The sequence below is a fragment of the Oncorhynchus kisutch genome, linkage group LG28 (genome assembly GCF_002021735.2).
Source record: "Oncorhynchus kisutch isolate 150728-3 linkage group LG28, Okis_V2, whole genome shotgun sequence".
Lineage (NCBI taxonomy): Eukaryota > Metazoa > Chordata > Actinopteri > Salmoniformes > Salmonidae > Oncorhynchus > Oncorhynchus kisutch.
The window spans coordinates 48,140,501-48,158,758 of record NC_034201.2 but is presented as its reverse complement, the minus strand read 5'-3'; the positions used below and the strand labels follow the sequence as shown (position 1 = coordinate 48,158,758).

The following is an 18,258-nucleotide window of genomic DNA, read 5'->3' as shown; positions in this document are numbered from 1 at the left end:
GGGAGAGAGACAGAGAGGTGGGGAGAAGAGACTGAGAGGTGGGAGAGAGACTGAGAGGTGGGAGAGAGACTGAGACGTGTGGGAGAGAACAGAGGGTGTGGAGAGAGACTAGAAGGTGGAGAGAGACTGAGAGGTGGGGAGAGAGACTGAGAGGTGGGGAGAGATACTAAGGTAGGAGAGAGACAGAGAGGTGGGGAGAGAGACAGAGAGGTGGGAGAGAGACTGAGAGGTGGGGAGAGAGACTGAGAGGGAGAGAGACTGAGAGGTGGGAGAAGACTGAGAGGTGGGGAGAGATACAGAGAGGTGGAGAGAGAGAGAGAGGTGGAGAGAGAGACAGAGGTGGGGAGAGAGACTGAGCGGTGTGGAGAGAGACTGAGAGGTGGGGAGAGAGACTGAGAGGTGGGGAGAGAGACTGAGAGGTGGGGAGAGAGACAGAGAGGTGGGGAGAGATACTAAGGTAGGAGAGAGACAGAGGTGGGGAGAGAGACAGAGAGTGGGGAGAGAGACAGAGAGGTGTGGAGAGAGACAGAGAGGTGGGGAGAGATACTAAGGTAGGAGAGAGACAGAGAGGTGTGGAGAGAGACAGAGAGGTGGGGGGAGATACTAAGGTAGGAAGAGAGACAGAGAAGTGGGGAGAGAGACAGAGAGGTGGGGGGAGAGACAGAGAGGTGGGGGGAGAGACAGAGAGGTGGGGGGGAGACAGGGAGGATGGGAGAGACAGATAGTTGGGGAGAGAGACTGAGAGGTGGGGAGAGAGACATAGGTGGGGAGAGAGACTGAGAGGTGGGAGAGAGACTGAGAGGTGGGGAGAGAGACTGAGAGGTGGGAGAGACTGAGAGGTGGGGAGAGACTGAGAGGTGGGAGAGAGACTGAGAGGTGGGGAGAGAGACTGAGAGGTAGGGAGAGCCACTAGTAGGAGAGAGCAGGGAGGTGGGGAGAGAGACAGAGAGGTGGGGAGAGAGACTGAGACATGTGGAGAGAGACAGAGGTGTGGGGGGAGAACAGAGAGGTGGGGGGAGCCGACAGGGAGGATGGGAGAGACAGATAGTTGGGGAGAGAGACTGAGAGGTGGGGAGAGAGACTGAGAGGTGGGGAGAGAGACAGAGAGGTGGGGAGAGAGACAGAGAGGTGGGGAGAGATACTAAGGTAGGAGAGAGACAGAGTGGGGAGAGAGACAGAGAGGTGGGGAGAGAGACAGAGAGGTGTGGAAAGAGACAGAGAGGTGGGGAGAGATACTAAGGTAGGAGAGAGACAGAGAGGTGTGGAGAGAGACAGAGAGGTGGGGGGAGATACTAGGTAGGAGGAGAGACAGAGAGGTGGGGGGAGATACTAAGGTAGGAGGAGAGACAGAGAAAGTAGGGAGAGAGACAGAGAGGTGGGGGGAGAGACAGAGAGGTGGGGGGAGAGACAGAGAGGTGGGGGGAGACAGGGAGGATGGGAGAGACAGATAGTTGGGGAGAGAGACTGAGAGGTGGGGAGAGAGACATAGGTGGGGAGAGAGACTGAGAGGTGGGGAGAGAGACTGAGAGGTGGGGAGAGAGACTGAGAGGTGGGGAGAGACTGAGAGGTGGGGAGGAGACTGAGAGGTGGGGGAGAGAGACTGAGAGGTAGGGAGAGACACTAAGGTAGGAGAGAGACAGGGAGGTGGGGAGAGAGACAGAGAGGTGGGGAGAGAGACAGAGAGGTGGGGGAGAGAGACAGAGAGGTGGGGAGAGAGAGACAGAGAGGTGGGGAGAGAGACAGATAGGTGGAGGAGAGAGACAGAGAGATGGGGAGAGAGACCAGAGAGGTGGGGAGAGATACTAAGGTATGGAGAGAGACACTGAGGTGGGGAGAGAGACTGAGGTGGGGAGAGAGACAGAGAGGTGGGGAGAGAGACAGAGAGGTGTGGAGAGAGACAGAGAGGTGGGGAGAGATACTAAGGTAGGAGAGAGACAGAGGTGGGGAGAGAGACAGAGAGGTGGGGAGAGAGACAGAGAGGTGTGGAGAGGAGACAGAGAGGTGGGGAGAGATACTAAGGTAGGAGAGAGACAGAGAGGTGTGGGAGAGAGACAGAGAGGTGGGGGGAGATACTAAGGTAGGAGGAGAGGACAGAGAGGTGGGGGGAGATACTAAGGTAGGAGGAGAGACAGAGAAGTGGGGAGAGAGACAGAGGGGGTGGGGGGAGAGACAGAGAGGTGGGGGAGAGACAGGGAGGATTGGAGAGACAGATAGTTGGGGAGAGAGACTGAGAGGTGGGGAGAGAGACAGAGGTGGGGAGAGAGACAGAGGTGGGAGAGAACAGAGGTGGGAGAGAGACTGAGAGGTGGGGGAGAGAGACTGAGAGGTGGGGAGAGAGACTGAGAGGTGGGGAGAGAGACTGAGAGGTGGGGAGAGAGACAGAGGTGGGGTGAGGGGGAGAGACAGAGAGGTGGGGGGAGATACTAAGGTAGGAGGAGAGACAGAGAGTGGGGAGAGAGACAGAGAGGTGGGGGGAGAGACAGAGAGGTGGGGGGAGAGACAGGGGAGGATGGGAGAGACAGATAGTTGGGGAGAGAGACTGAGAGGTGGGGAGAGAGACAGAGGTGGGGAGAGAGACAGAGGTGGGGAGAGAGACAGAGGTTGGGAGAGAGACAGAGGTGGGGAGAGAGACTGAGAGGTGGGGAGAGAGACTGAGAGGTGGGGAGAGAGACTGAGAGGTGGGGAGAGGACTGAGAGGTGGGGAGAGAGACTGAGAGTGGGGAGAGAGACTGAGAGTGGGAGAGAAACTGAGAGGTGGGGAGAGAGACTGAGAGGTGGGGAGAGAGACTGAGAGGTGGGGAGAGAGACTGAGAGGTGGGGAGAGGACAGAGGTGGGGTTGAGGGGAGAGACAGAGAGGTGGGGGGAGATACTAAGGTAGGAGGAGAGACAGAGAAGTGGGGAGAGAGACAGAGAGGTGGGGGGAGAGACTATGAGGTGGGAGAGAGACAGAGAGGTGGGGTGAGAGACTGAGAGGTGGGGAGAGACTGAGAGGTGGGGAGAGACTGAGAGGTGGGGACGAGACTGAGAGGTGGGGAGAGACTGAGAGGTGGGGAGAGAGACTGAGAGGTAGGAGAGACACTAAGGTAGGAGAGGACAGGGAGGTGGGGAGAGAGACAGAGAGGTGGGGAGAGAGACAGAGAGGTGGGGAGAGAGACAGGAGAGGTGGGGAGAGAGACAGAGAGGTGGGGAGAGAGCAGAGAGATGGGGAGAGAGACAGAGAGGTGGGGAGAGATACTAAGGTAGGAGAGAGACAGAGAGGTGGGGAGAGAGACTGAGGTGGGGGAGAGAGACAGAGAGGTGGGGAGAGAAACAGAGAGGTGGGGAGAGAGACAGAGAGGTGGGGGGAGAGAGACAGAGAGGTGGGGAGAGAGACAGAGAGGTGTGGAGAGAGACAGAGAGGTGGGAGAGATACTAAGGTAGGAGAGAGACAGAGGGTGGGGAGAGAGACAGAGAGGTGGGGAGAGAGACAGAGAGGTGGGGAGAGAGACAGAGAGGTGTGGAGAGAGACAGAGAGGTGGGGAGAGAACTAAGGTAGGAGAGAGACAGAGAGGTGGGGAGAGAGACAGAGTGGTGGGGAGAGGAGACAGAGAGGTGGGGAGAGAGACTGAGAGGTGCGGAGAGAGGACTGAGAGGTGGGGAGAGATACTAAGGTAGGAGAGAGACTGAGAGGTGGGGAGAGATACTAAGGTAGGAGAGAGACATAGAGGTGGGGAGCGAGACAGAGGTGGAGAGAGAGACAGAGGTGGGAGAGAGACAGAGGTGGGGAGAGAGACTGAGAGGTGTGGAGAGAGACTGAGAGGTGTGGAGAGAGACTGAGAGGTGGGGAGAGAGACTGAGAGGTGGGGAGAGAGACTGAGAGGTGGGAAGAGAGACTGAGAGGTGGGGAGAGAGACTGAGAGGTGGGGAGAGAGACTGAGAGGTGGGGAGAGAGACTGAGAGGTGGGGAGAGAGACAGAGGGGTGAGGGGAGAGACAGAGAGGTGGGGGGAAATACTAAGGTAGGAGGAGAGACAGAGAGGTGGGGGGAGATACTAAGGTAGGAGGAGAGACTTGAGAAGTGGGGAGAGAGACAGAGAGGTGGGGGAGAGACAGAGAGGTGGGGGGAGAGACAGGGAGGATGGGAGAGACAGATAGTTGGGGAGAGAGACTGAGAGGTGGGGAGAGAGACAGAGGTGGGGAGAGAGACAGAGGTGGGGAGAGAGACTGAGAGGTGGGGAGAGAGACTGAGAGGTGGGGAGAGAGACTGAGAGGTGGGGAGAGAGACAGAGAGGTGGGGAGAGAGACAGAGAGGTGGGGAGAGACTGAGAGGTGGGGAGAGACTGAGAGGTGGGGAGAGAGACTGAGAGGTGGGGATAGAGACAGAGAGGTGGGGAGAGAGACAGAGAGGTGTGGAGAGAGACAGAGAGGTGGGGAGAGATACTAAGGTAGGAGAGAGACAGAGGTGGGGAGAGAGACAGAGAGGTGGGGAGAGAGACAGAGAGGTGGGGAGAGAGACAGAGAGGTGTGGAGAGAGACAGAGAGGTGGGGAGAGATACTAAGGTAGGAGAGAGACAGAGAGGTGGGGAGAGAGACAGAGAGGTGGGGAGAGAGACAGAGAGGTGGGGAGAGAGACTGAGAGGTGCGGAGAGAGACTGAGAGGTGGGGAGAGATACTAAGGTAGGAGAGAGACTGAGAGGTGGGGAGAGATACTAAGGTAGGAGAGAGACATAGAGGTGGGGAGCGAGACAGAGGTGGAGAGAGAGACAGAGGTGGGGAGAGAGACAGAGGTGGGGAGAGAGACTGAGAGGTGTGGAGAGAGACTGAGAGGTGTGGAGAGAGACTGAGAGGTGGGGAGAGAGACTGAGAGGTGGGGAGAGAGACTGAGAGGTGGGAAGAGAGACTGAGAGGTGGGGAGAGAGACTGAGAGGTGGGGAGAGAGACTGAGAGGTGGGGAGAGAGACTGAGAGGTGGGGAGAGAGACTGAGAGGTGGGGAGAGAGACAGAGGGGTGAGGGGAGAGACAGAGAGGTGGGGGGAGATACTAAGGTAGGAGGAGAGACAGAGAGGTGGGGGGAGATACTAAGGTAGGAGGAGAGACTTGAGAAGTGGGGAGAGAGACAGAGAGGTGGGGGGAGAGACAGAGAGGTGGGGGGAGAGACAGGGAGGATGGGAGAGACAGATAGTTGGGGAGAGAGACTGAGAGGGGGGAGAGAGACAGAGGTGGGGAGAGAGACAGAGGTGGGGAGAGAGACTGAGAGGTGGGGAGAGAGACTGAGAGGTGGGAGAGAGACTGAGAGGTGGGGAGAGAGACAGAGAGGTGGGGAGAGAGACAGAGAGGTGGGGAGAGACTGAGAGGTGGGGAGAGACTGAGAGGTGGGGAGAGAGACTGAGAGGTGGGGAGAGAGACTGAGAGGTGGGGATAGAGACTGAGAGGTGGGGATAGAGACTGAGAGGTGGGGAGAGAGACTGAGAGGTAGGGAGAGACACTAAGGTAGGAGAGAGACAGGGAGGTGGGGAGAGAGACAGAGAGGTGGGGAGAGAGACAGAGAGGTGGGGAGAGAGACAGAGAGGTGTGGAGAGAGACAGAGAGGTGGGGAGAGATACTAAGGTAGGAGAGAGACAGAGAGGTGGGGAGAGAGACAGAGAGGTGGGGAGAGAGACTGAGAGGTGGGGAGAGAGACTGAGAGGTGGGGAGAGAGACTGAGAGGTGGGGAGAGAGACAGAGAGGTGGGGAGCGAGACAGAGGTGGAGAGAGAGACAGAGGTGGGGAGAGAGACTGAGCGGTGTGGAGAGAGACTGAGAGGTGTGGAGAGAGACTGAGACGTGGGGAGAGAGACTGAGACGTGTGGAGAGAGACAGAGGTGTGGAGAGAGACAGAGAGATGTGGAGAGAGACTGAGAGGTGGGGAGAGAAACTGAGAGGTGGGGAGAGAGGCTGAGAGGTGGGGAGAGAGGCTGAGAGGTGGGGAGAGAGACTGAGAGGTGGGGAGAGAGACTGAGAGGTGGGGAGAGAGACTGAGACGTGGGGAGAGAGACTGAGACGTGTGGAGAGAGACAGAGGTGTGGAGAGAGACTGAGAGATGTGGAGAGAGACTGAGAGGTGGGGAGAGAGACTGAGAGGTGGGGAGAGATACTAAGGTAGGAGAGAGACAGAGAGGTGGGGAGAGAGACAGAGAGGTGGGGAGAGAGACAGAGAGGTGGGGAGAGAGACAGAGAGGTGGGGAGAGAGACAGAGAGGTGGGGAGAGAGACAGAGAGGTGGGGAGAGAGACAGAGAGGTGGGGAGAGAGACTGAGAGGTGGGGAGAGAGACTGAGAGGTGGGGAGAGATACATAGAGGTGGGGAGCGAGACAGAGGTGGAGAGAGAGACAGAGGTGGGGAGAGAGACTGAGCGGTGTGGAGAGAGACTGAGAGGTGTGGAGAGAGACTGAGACATGGGGAGAGAGACTGAGACGTGTGGAGAGAGACAGAGGTGTGGGGGGAGAGACAGAGAGGTGGGGGGAGAGACAGGGAGGATGGGAGAGACAGATAGTTGGGGAGAGAGACTGAGAGGTGGGGAGAGAGACAGAGGTGGGGAGAGAGACAGAGGTGGGGAGAGAGACTGAGAGGTGGGGAGAGAGACTGAGAGGTGGGGAGAGAGACTGAGAGGTGGGGAGAGAGACAGAGAGGTGGGAGAGAGACAGAGAGGTGGGGAGAGACTGAGAGGTGGGGAGAGACTGAGAGGTGGGGAGAGAGACTGAGAGGTGGGGAGAGAGACTGAGAGGTGGGGATAGAGACTGAGAGGTGGGGATAGAGACTGAGAGGTGGGGAGAGAGACTGAGAGGTAGGGAGAGACACTAAGGTAGGAGAGAGACAGGGAGGTGGGGAGAGAGACAGAGAGGTGGGGAGAGAGACAGAGAGGTGGGGAGAGAGACAGAGAGGTGTGGAGAGAGACAGAGAGGTGGGGAGAGATACTAAGGTAGGAGAGAGACAGAGAGGTGGGGAGAGAGACAGAGAGGTGGGGAGAGAGACTGAGAGGTGGGGAGAGAGACTGAGAGGTGGGGAGAGAGACTGAGAGGTGGGGAGAGAGACTGAGAGGTGGGGAGCGAGACAGAGGTGGAGAGAGAGACAGAGGTGGGGAGAGAGACTGAGCGGTGTGGAGAGAGACTGAGAGGTGTGGAGAGAGACTGAGACGTGGGGAGAGAGACTGAGACGTGTGGAGAGAGACAGAGGTGTGGAGAGAGACAGAGAGATGTGGAGAGAGACTGAGAGGTGGGGAGAGAAACTGAGAGGTGGGGAGAGAGGCTGAGAGGTGGGGAGAGAGGCTGAGAGGTGGGGAGAGAGACTGAGAGGTGGGGAGAGAGACTGAGAGGTGGGGAGAGAGACTGAGACGTGGGGAGAGAGACTGAGACGTGTGGAGAGAGACAGAGGTGTGGAGAGAGACTGAGAGATGTGGAGAGAGACTGAGAGGTGGGGAGAGAGACTGAGAGGTGGGGAGAGATACTAAGGTAGGAGAGAGACAGAGAGGTGGGGAGAGAGACAGAGAGGTGGGGAGAGAGACAGAGAGGTGGGGAGAGAGACAGAGAGGTGGGGAGAGAGACTGAGAGGTGGGGAGAGAGACTGAGAGGTGGGGAGAGATACATAGAGGTGGGGAGCGAGACAGAGGTGGAGAGAGAGACAGAGGTGGGGAGAGAGACTGAGCGGTGTGGAGAGAGACTGAGAGGTGTGGAGAGAGACTGAGACATGGGGAGAGAGACTGAGACGTGTGGAGAGAGACAGAGGTGTGGGGGGAGAGACAGAGAGGTGGGGGGAGAGACAGGGAGGATGGGAGAGACAGATAGTTGGGGAGAGAGACTGAGAGGTGGGGAGAGAGACAGAGGTGGGGAGAGAGACTGAGAGGTGGGGAGAGAGACTGAGAGGTGGGGAGAGAGACAGAGAGGTGGGGAGAGAGACAGAGAGGTGGGGAGAGAGACAGAGAGGTGGGGAGAGATACTAAGGTAGGAGAGAGACAGAGGTGGGGAGAGAGACAGAGAGGTGGGGAGAGAGACAGAGAGGTGTGGAGAGAGACAGAGAGGTGGGGAGAGATACTAAGGTAGGAGAGAGACAGAGAGGTGTGGAGAGAGACAGAGAGGTGGGGGGAGATATTAAGGTAGGAGGAGAGACAGAGAGGTGGGGGGAGATACTAAGGTAGGAGGAGAGACAGAGAAGTGGGGAGAGAGACAGAGAGGTGGGGGGAGAGACAGAGAGGTGGGGGGAGAGACAGAGAGGTGGGGGAGAGACAGGGAGGATGGGAGAGACAGATCGTTGGGGAGAGAGACTGAGAGGTGGGGAGAGAGACATAGGTGGGGAGAGAGACTGAGAGGTGGGGAGAGACTGAGAGGTGGGGAGAGACTGAGAGGTGGGGAGAGAGACTGAGAGGTGGGGAGAGAGACTGAGAGGTGGGGAGAGAGACTGAGAGGTAGGGAGAGACACTAAGTTAGGAGAGAGACAGGGAGGTGGGGAGAGAGACAGGGAGGTGGGGAGAGAGACAGAGAGGTGGGGAGAGAGACAGAGAGGTGGGGATAGAGACAGAGAGGTGGGGAGAGAGACAGAGAGGTGGGGAGAGAGACAGAGAGATGGGGAGAGAGACAGAGAGGTGGGGAGAGATACTAAGGTAGGAGAGAGACAGAGAGGTGGGGAGAGAGACTGAGGTGGGGAGAGAGACTGAGGTGGGGAGAGAGACTGAGGTGGGGAGAGAGACTGAGAGGTGGGGGGAGAGACTGAGAGGTGGGGAGAGAGACAGAGGTGGGGAGAGAGACTGAGAGGTGGGGAGAGAGACTGAGAGGTGGGGAGAGAGACTGAGAGGTGGGGAGAGAGACTGAGAGGTGGGGAGAGAGACTGAGAGGTGGGGAGAGAGACAGAGGTGGGGAGAGAGACAGAGGTGGGGAGAGAGACAGAGGTGGGGAGAGAGACAGAGGTGGGGAGAGAGACAGAGGTGGGGAGAGAGACAGAGGTGGGGAGAGAGACTGAGAGGTGGGGAGAGAGACTGAGAGGTGGGGAGAGAAACTGAGAGGTGGGGAGAGAAACTGAGAGGTGGGGAGAGAGACTGAGAGGTGGGGAGAGAGACAGAGGTGGGGTGAGGGGAGAGACAGAGAGGTGGGGGGAGATACTAAGGTAGGAGGAGAGACAGAGAAGTGGGGAGAGAGACAGAGAAGTGGGGAGAGAGACAGAGAGGTGGGGGGAGAGACAGAGAGGTGGGGGGAGAGACAGGGAGGATGGAGAGACAGATAGTTGGGGAGAGAGACTGAGAGGTGGGGAGAGAGACAGAGGTGGGGAGAGGGACAGAGGTGGGGAGAGAGACTGAGAGGTGGGGAGAGAGACTGAGAGGTGGGGAGAGAGACAGAGAGGTGGGGAGATAGACAGAGAGGTGTGGAGAGAGACAGAGAGGTGGGGAGAGATACTAAGGTAGGAGAGAGACAGAGGTGGGGAGAGAGTCAGAGAGGTGGGCAGAGAGACAGAGAGGTGTGGAGAGAGACAGAGAGGTGGGGAGAGATACTAAGGTAGGAGAGAGACAGAGAGGTGGGGAGAGAGACAGAGAGGTGGGGAGAGAGACAGAGAGGTGGGGAGAGAGACTGAGAGGTGCGGAGAGAGACTGAGAGGTGGGGAGAGATACTAAGGTAGGAGAGAGACTGAGAGGTGGGGAGAGATACTAAGGTAGGAGAGAGACATAGAGGTGGGGAGCGAGACAGAGGTGGAGAGAGAGACAGATGTGGGGAGAGAGACAGAGGTGGGGAGAGAGACTGAGAGGTGTGGAGAGAGACTGAGAGGTGTGGAGAGAGACTGAGAGGTGTGGAGAGAGACTGAGAGGTGGGGAGAGAGACTGAGAGGTGGGGAGAGAGACTGAGAGGTGGGGAGAGAGACTGAGAGGTGGGGAGAGAGACTGAGAGGTGGGGAGAGAGACTGAGAGGTGGGGAGAGAGACTGAGAGGTGGGGAGAGAGACTGAGAGGCGGGGAGAGAGACTTAGAGGTGGGGAGAGAGACAGAGAGGTGGGGAGAGAGACTGCGCAGGATCAACTGACTATCAACTGACTATCTGCTGAGGATCAACTGACTATCAACTGACTATCTGCTGAGGATCAACTGACTATCAGCTGACTATCTTCTGAGGATCAACTGACTATCAACTGACTATCTGCTGGGGATCAACTGACTATCAACTGACTATCTGCTGGGGATCAACTGACTATCAGCTTACTATCTGCTCAGGATCAACTGACTATCAACTGACTATCTGCTGGGGATCAACTGACTATCAACTGACTTTCTGCTGAGGATCAACTAACTATCAGCTGACTATCTGCTGAGAACCAACTGATTATCAACTGACTATCTGCTGAGGATCAACTGACTATCTGCTGAGGATCAACTGACTATCAGCTGACTATCTGCTGAGGATCAACTGACTATCTGCTGAGGATCAACTAACTATCAGCTGACTATCTGCTGAGAATCAACTGACTATCAACTGACTCTCTGCTGAGGATCAACTGACTATCAGCTGACTATCTGCTGAGGATCAACTGACTATCAGCTGACTATCTGCTGAGGATCAACTGACTATCAACTGACTATCAACTGACTATCAACTGACTATCTAGTGAGGAGGATCAACTGACTATCAACTGACTATCAACTGACTATCAACTTACTATCTAGTGAGGAGGATCAACTAACTATCAACTGACTATCTGCTGATAATCAACTGACTATCAACTGACTATCTAGTGAGGAGGATCAACTGACTATCAGCTGACTATCTAGTGAGGAGGATCAACTGACTATCAACTGACTATCTAGTGAGGAGGATCAACTGACTATCAACTGACTATCTGCTGAGGATCAACTGACAATCAACTGACTATCTGCTGAGGATCAACTGACTATCAACTGACTATCTGCTGATAATCAACTGACTATCAACTGACTGTCAACTGACTATCAACTGAGGATCAACTGACAATCAACTGACTATCTGCTGAGAATCAACTGAATATCAACTGACTATCTGCTGAGAATCAACCATTCAGAGTTAATACCTAAACTTAACCTTAAACACTTCAAAATGTGTAGTTTGGATCAACTTTGACACCTGAGAAACATTGGAGGAATGTGTCATTCTGACATGAGACTGTGAGAGCTTGTTGACCATCTGTTACTGTACACCAATTAACAGAAGTTTGACAAGTTGCACTGCATCATTACATTACAATCCCTATAGTCTTGCCAACGCAGCACTCAGTAAGTACACTCTTAGAAAAAAGTGCTATCCAGAACCTCAAAGGGTTTTTCAACTGTCCCCATAGGAGAACCCTTTGTAGAACCCGCTTTTTTTCCAATGGTGGAAATTGTACCCAATTATCATGCTTGATTAAAAGTAAAGATACCTTAGCTCGCCCTGGCCGAGGTTAGTAAGACATTTAATCGTGTTACTCAGTAAAATACTACTTGAGTAAAAGTCTAAAACTTATTTGGTTTTAAATATTCTTAAGTATCACAAGTAAACATAATTTCTAAAAAATACTTGAGTTGTCACGCCCTGACCTTAGAGAGCCATTTAATGTCTCTCTTTGGTTTGGTCAGGGTGTGATTTGGGGTGGGCATTCTATGTTTTGTTATCTATGATTTTGTATTTCTATGTTTTGGCCGGGTATGGTTCTCAATCAGGGATAGCTGTCTATCGATGTCTCTGATTGAGAACCATACTTAGGCAGCCCTTTTTCCCACCTGTATTGGTGGGAAGTTGACTTTGTTTAGGGGACATAGCCTTTAGCGTCACGGTTTGGTTTGTAGTGTTTATTGTTTTGTTCGGCGTCATTTCTTGGTCCTCTTCTTTCAACAACCGTGACATGAGGATCAAAATTTAAATATTAAGTCATTTCATGTTCCTTATATTAACAAACCAGATGGCATGATATGCTTGTTTTTTTATGTATTAACGAATAGCCAGCCACTCCAACACTCAGACACCATTTACAAACAAAACATGTGTGTTTAGTGAGTCCGCCAGATCAGAGGCAGTAGGGAGGACCAGGGATGTTCTCTTAATAAGTGTGAGAATTGCATCATATTCCTGTTCTGCTAAGCATTTAAAATGTAAAAGTACTTTTGGCTGTCAGGGAAAACACAGAGAGTAAAACACAGAGAGTAAAACACAGAGAGTAAAACACACAGAGTAAAACACAGAGAGTAAAACACACAGAGTAAAACACAGAGAGTAAAACACAGAGTAAAACACACAGAGTAAAACACACAGAGTAAAACACACAGAGTAAAACACAGAGAGTAAAACACAGAGAGTAAAACACAGAGAGTAAAACACACAGAGAGTAAAACACAGAGAGTAAAACACAGAGAGTAAAACACACAGAGAGTAAAACACACAGAGAGTAAAACACACAGAGAGTAAAACACAGAGAGTAAAACACAGAGAGTAAAACACAGAGAGTAAAACACAGAGAGTAAAACACACAGAGAGTAAAACACAGAGAGTAAAACACACAGAGAGTAAAACACACAGAGAGTAAAACACAGAGAGTAAAACACAGAGTAAAACACAGAGAGTAAAACACAGAGAGTAAAACACAGAGAGTAAAAAGTACATTTCATTTAGGAATGTAGTAAAGTAAAAGTTATCAAAAATATAAATAGTAAAATACAGATACCGTGAAGATACTAGTTTACACCACTGCCTTTTGGGTTTCCATGTAGGACCCTTTCCACAGAGGGTTCCACATGGAACCTGAAATGAGTTCTCCCTGGAACCAAAAAGGATTCTCCCTGGAACCAAAAAGGATTCTCCCTGGAACCAAAAAGGATTCTCCCTGGAACCAAAAAGGATTCTCCCTGGAACCAAAAAAGATTCTCCCTAGAACCAAAAAGGATTCTCCAATGGGGACAGCCGAAGAACCCCTTTGGAACCATTTTTTTGAGTGTGTTTTTGTGTTAATCTTTTCTCTCCAAATATGGCTCCCAGCTGTGTGTCTACCTGAAGGAGGTCCCAGAGTTGTGTGTTTGTGTGAGTCTGTGTGTGTGCATGTGTGTCCTTCCATCTGTGTGTGTGTGTCCGCCCATCCGTGTGTGTCTGTGTGTGTATTCTCTAGACAACAGTGTGTTCTCTCTCTCCCCAGTTCCATGGTGAATACGTCTCTTGTGCAGCTCCCCCAACCCAGCCTCTGTCACCACACACCTAATCTCAGCTGGGTGTGAGTATATTTCTATTTATCTTCCCATTTGAGTATACATCTATCTATCTATAGACAGTGGGGGAAAAAAGTACTTGTTTTGCCCCACTGTATCTATACATCAAGTTGGCACCGATAGACATGGCCTTTCAGTTTCTGACTCCTAAACAACATCCAGTATTTTTTATTGTGTGTGTTATTTCTCACCTTATTAGCTCAGCTGCATTATTACATACAGCTGGAAAGCACGTTTGGATATCAGAGCGGATTCCATCTATACATCTATCTATACATCTATCTATATATACATCTATCTATCTATACATCTATCTATCTATACATCTATACATCTATCTATATATACATCTATCTATACATCTATCTAATCTATCTATCCTATCTATCTCACCAGTGTTTCCACCAGAAAAACGACTTTTCTGAATTATATCCTTTGTTCGTACCCCCCAAGGCAATTCCACTGCTCCATGACCGGCAGAGAATAGGTGTTTGGAGTGGACTCGTAGTCCACCCACCACTTCTGAGTATATTACTTGCTAATGTTCAGTCCCTGGAGAATAAAGTAGACAAGCTCAGGGCGACATCTCCTTCCAGAGAGACTTCAGGGACTGTAACATACTCTGTTTCACAGAATCTTTGCTCTCTCCAGATATACTGTCCCCGTCCATACAGCCAGCTGGGTTCTCAGTCTTTCACATCAACAGAAATTAAGAACTCTCCAGGAAAAAGAAAGGTGGAGTTAACAGTAGTTAATCATGAAACATACACTTTGTGCAAATCTGAAAGCACAATTTAACTACAGGCCAAGAATATGGTCAAGCACAAACAGTCCAGCTATGCCCTCTGTATCAAACAGGCAAAACATCAATACAAAACACAAAGTGGAGAAGCAATTCAATGGCTCAGACACGAGACGTGTATATGGCAGGGACTCTCTCTCGGATTATAAATGGAAAACTTGCAATGTCCGACGTTTTGCTCCTGGACAAGCTAAACAACTTCTTTGCCTGCTTTGAGGGCAACACAGTACCGCTGATGCGGGCTACCACTGCTCCCGTGGACTACTACTGCTCCCGTGGGCTACTACTGCTCCCGTGGGCTACTACTGCTCCCGTGGGCTACTACTGCTCCCGTGGGCTACTACTGCTCCCGTGGGCTACCACTGCTCCCGTGGGCTACCACTGCTCCCGTGGGCTACCACTGCTCCCGTGGGCTACTACTGCTCCCGTGGGCTACTACTGCTCCCGTGGGCTACTACTGCTCCCGTGGGCTACTACTGCTCCCGTGGGCTACCACTGCTCCCGTGGGCTACTACTGCTCCCGTGGACTACTACCGCTCCTGTGGACTACTACCGCTCCTGTGGACTACCACTAACGTGAGCAAGACATCGCATTGCTGACGGGCCAGACGGCATCCCTAGCCGCGTCCTCAGAGCATGTACAGACCAGCTGGCTGGAGTGTTTACGGACATATTCAATCTCTCCCTATCCCAGTCTGATGTCCCCACATGCTTTAAGATGCCCACCATTGTTCCTGTACCCAAGAAAGCTAAAGGTAACTGAATGAAATGACTATCGCCCCGTAGCACTCTGTCACCATGAAGAGCTTTGAGAGACGAGTCAAGAATCATATCACCCCCCCCTTACCCAACACCCTAGACCCACTCCAATTTGTATACTGCCTCAAAGATATCCACGGATGACGTATTTGCCATCGCACTGCACACTGCCCTTCTGGACAAGAGGAATACCAATGTAAGAATGCTGTTCATTGACTAGAGCTCAGCTCTGAATTTCATAGTGCTCACCATGGTCATCATTAAGCTCTGGGCCCTCGGTCTGAACCCCGTCCTGTGCAACTGAGTCCTGGACTTCCTGACGGGCTGCCCCCCCCCCAGGTGGTGAAGTTAGGAAACAACACCTCCACATCGCTGATCCTCAACACAGGGGCCCCACAAGGGTGCGTACTCAGCCCCCTCCTGTACTCCCTGTTCACCCATGACTGCGTTGCCACGCACGTCTCCAACTCAATCATCAAGTTTGTAGACGACACAGCAGTTGTAGGTGATGGCCTACAGGAAGGAGGGCCCTGGCGGAGTGGTGCCAGGAAAATCGTGGACTTCAGGAGACAGCAGAGGGAGCACCCCCCTCCACGTGGACAGGACGCAGTGGAGATTGTGAAAAGCTTGAAATCGGAAATGGTTCACCCAAACAAACATTGGAGAAGTATAATAGCGCTTCTACAACCTCAGGAGGCTGAAGAAATGTCTCTTTGCCCATAAGACCCTCACAAACTTACAGATCCACCAGTGAGAGCATTGTGTTGGGCTGTATCGCCGCCTGGTACGGCAACTGCACCATCCACAACTGCAGGGCTCACCAGAGGGCACACTGCCTACCCTCCAGGACATCTACAGCACTCGGTGTCACAGGAAAGCCAAGAAGATCATCAAGGACCTCAGCCTCGCGAGCCACAGCCTATTCCTTCCGCTATCACCCAGAAGGCGAGGTCAGTACAGGTGCATCAAAGCTGGGACCGAGAGACTGAAAAGCAGCTTCTATCTCAAGGCCATCAGACTGTTAAACAGCCATCACTAGGCGGCTTCCACCCGGTTACGTAACCCTGCACCTTAGAGGCTGCTGCTGTATATACATAGACATGAAATCAGCCACTTTAATAACGGAACACTAGTCACTTTAATAATGTTTACATACTGCTTTACTCATCTCATATGTATTTACTGTATTCTATTCTACTGTATTTACTAACTAGTCACCTTAATAATGTTTACATACTGCTTTACTCATCTCATATGTATAAACTGTACTCTACTGTATTATATTCCATATTGCCACTCTGAAAGTACAGATGCTTCAAAGCAGAAACAGCTTCTTTCTCAAGGCTCAGACTGTTAAACCAGCCTCCACCCTGATCTTTAGTCACTGTTACTAGATGGCTAGCACCATGCACCTTAGAGGCTACTGCCTGTACATAGACATGGAACACTGGTCACTTTAATAATGTTTACATACTGTTTAACTCCTTCAAGACTATTGGAAAAATTCCAAGTGAAACTGTGTCGTGGAAATGTCCTGTATTTACCAAATCATGAGAGCAAACCACACACAAGTCAGAGTTAGTTAGTTATCACAAAGTCCATCTTTAATTATTTGAGCTCCATCACAACCCGGTGACACTCAGATCGATTCTGTGTCTATCAATGAATTCTCTAAGAGTCCCTTACACATTGCAACTGAGATCCTTTATAGCAAAGACACACATAGCCAGACAGCATTAGGCATAATTTATCATTCAGCTTTGTCTCCTAAACTATGTTCTTTTCTCAAACTCAGAACCTAAACAAATCCTTATATCAACAGGCATATATCAAATCCACCTCCTTGACAAGATCACAGAGACACATTGACTGGCACACAGACATTGTGGAGCCAAGAGATACACGCTTGACCTCTCCCCTCTCTCCGGCCCAAGCAACTTAGTCTTGACAGAGACCAGATAACTGCAACCTCGCCACAGTAGTATACAAACACATTCTGATGAGAAGTAACTTACAAACATATGATGAATATAAAACATCTTACCTATGTTACCAACTAATTCTGATTATTCCCTAACAACTGGTTGAGAGAATGCCAAGAGTGTGCAAAGATATCATCAAGGCAAAGGGTGGCTACTTTGAAGAATCTCAAATATAAAATATATTTTGATTTGTTTAACACTTGTTTGCTTACTACATGATTCCATATGTGTTATTTCATAGTTTTGATGTCTTCACTACTATTCTACAATGTAGAAAATAGTAAAAATAAAGAAACTGGAATGTCCACTCTTGACTGGTCCTTTATGTATGTATGTATATATATATATATATATATATATATAGTATAACTCTTTTTTTAAAGAATAGTAATATGTATATATATATATTATATGTATATTTTATACTCAGGATTCTGACATTGCTCATCCTGTAATTCTTAATTCTATACATTTTAGATTTCTGTGTATTGTTGAGTATTGTTTGATATTATTGCACTGTTGGAGCTAGGAACACAAAGCATTTCTCTACACCCACAATAACATCTGCTAAATATACTGCATGAGCAAAAGTATGTGGACACCTGCTCGTCGAACATCTCATTCCAAAATCCTGGGCATTAATATGGTGTTGATCCCCCCCCTTGCTGCGGGAACTTGGTTCAGCCACAAGAGCAGTGATGTTGGGCGTTCCAATTCATCCCAAAGGTGTGGGTTACAATTCATCCCAAATATGGATTGTATTTACAATGGTGTTTGTTCTTCAAATATCCAATCAAATCAAATCCAATTTATTTATATAGCCCTTCGTACATCAGCTGATATCTCAAAGTGCTATACAGAAACCCAGCCTAAAACCCCAAACAGCAAGCAATGCAGGTGTAGAAGCACAGTGGCTAGAAAAAACTCCCTATAAAGGCCAAAACCTAGGAAGAAACCTAGAGAGGAACCAGGCTATGTGGGGTGGCCTCTTCTGGCTGTGCCAGGTGGAGATTATAACAGAACATGGCCAATATGTTCAAATGTTCATAAATGACCAGCATGGTCAAATAATAATAATCACAGGCAGAACAGTTGATACTGGAGCAGCACGGCCAGGTGGACTGGGGACAGCAAGGAGTCATCATGCCCGGTAGTCCTGAGGCATGGTCCTAGGGCTCAGGTCCTCCGAGAGAGAGAAAGAAAGAGAGAAAGAGTGAATTAGAGAGAGCATACTTAAATTCACACAGGACACCGGATAGGACAGGAGAAGTACTCCAGATATAACAAACTGACCCTAGCCCTTCGACATATAAACTACTGGTTGCCCTTTTCTTTTGGCAACAGGTCACATCTTGCTGCTGTGATGGCACACTGTGGTATTTCACCCAATAGATATAGGAGTTTATCAAAATGTGATTTATTTTCAAATTCTTTGTGGATCTTTGTAATCTGAGGGAAATATGTGTCTCTAATATGGTCATACATTGGGCAGGAGGTTAGGAAGTGCAGCTCAGTTTCCACCTC

The 18,258-nt window shown here is 51.0% G+C and overlaps 2 protein-coding genes across 2 annotated transcripts in view; one reads left to right on the top strand and one right to left on the bottom strand.

The window, feature by feature from the left end:
• Window positions 1–18,258, bottom strand: part of LOC109886096 (reticulon-4 receptor-like 1) — a 642,701-nt gene that overhangs the window by 83,061 nt on the left and 541,382 nt on the right. The gene's annotated exons all lie outside the window — the stretch shown is intronic.
• The window catches only part of LOC109886039 (relaxin receptor 2-like), a 69,424-nt gene continuing 64,293 nt past the window's right edge, over window positions 13,128–18,258 (top strand). Inside the window, exon 1 of the mRNA XM_031808605.1 lies at window positions 13,128–13,196. The gene's annotated coding sequence lies outside the window, so the exon portion shown is untranslated. The remainder of the gene's footprint in view (window positions 13,197–18,258) is intronic.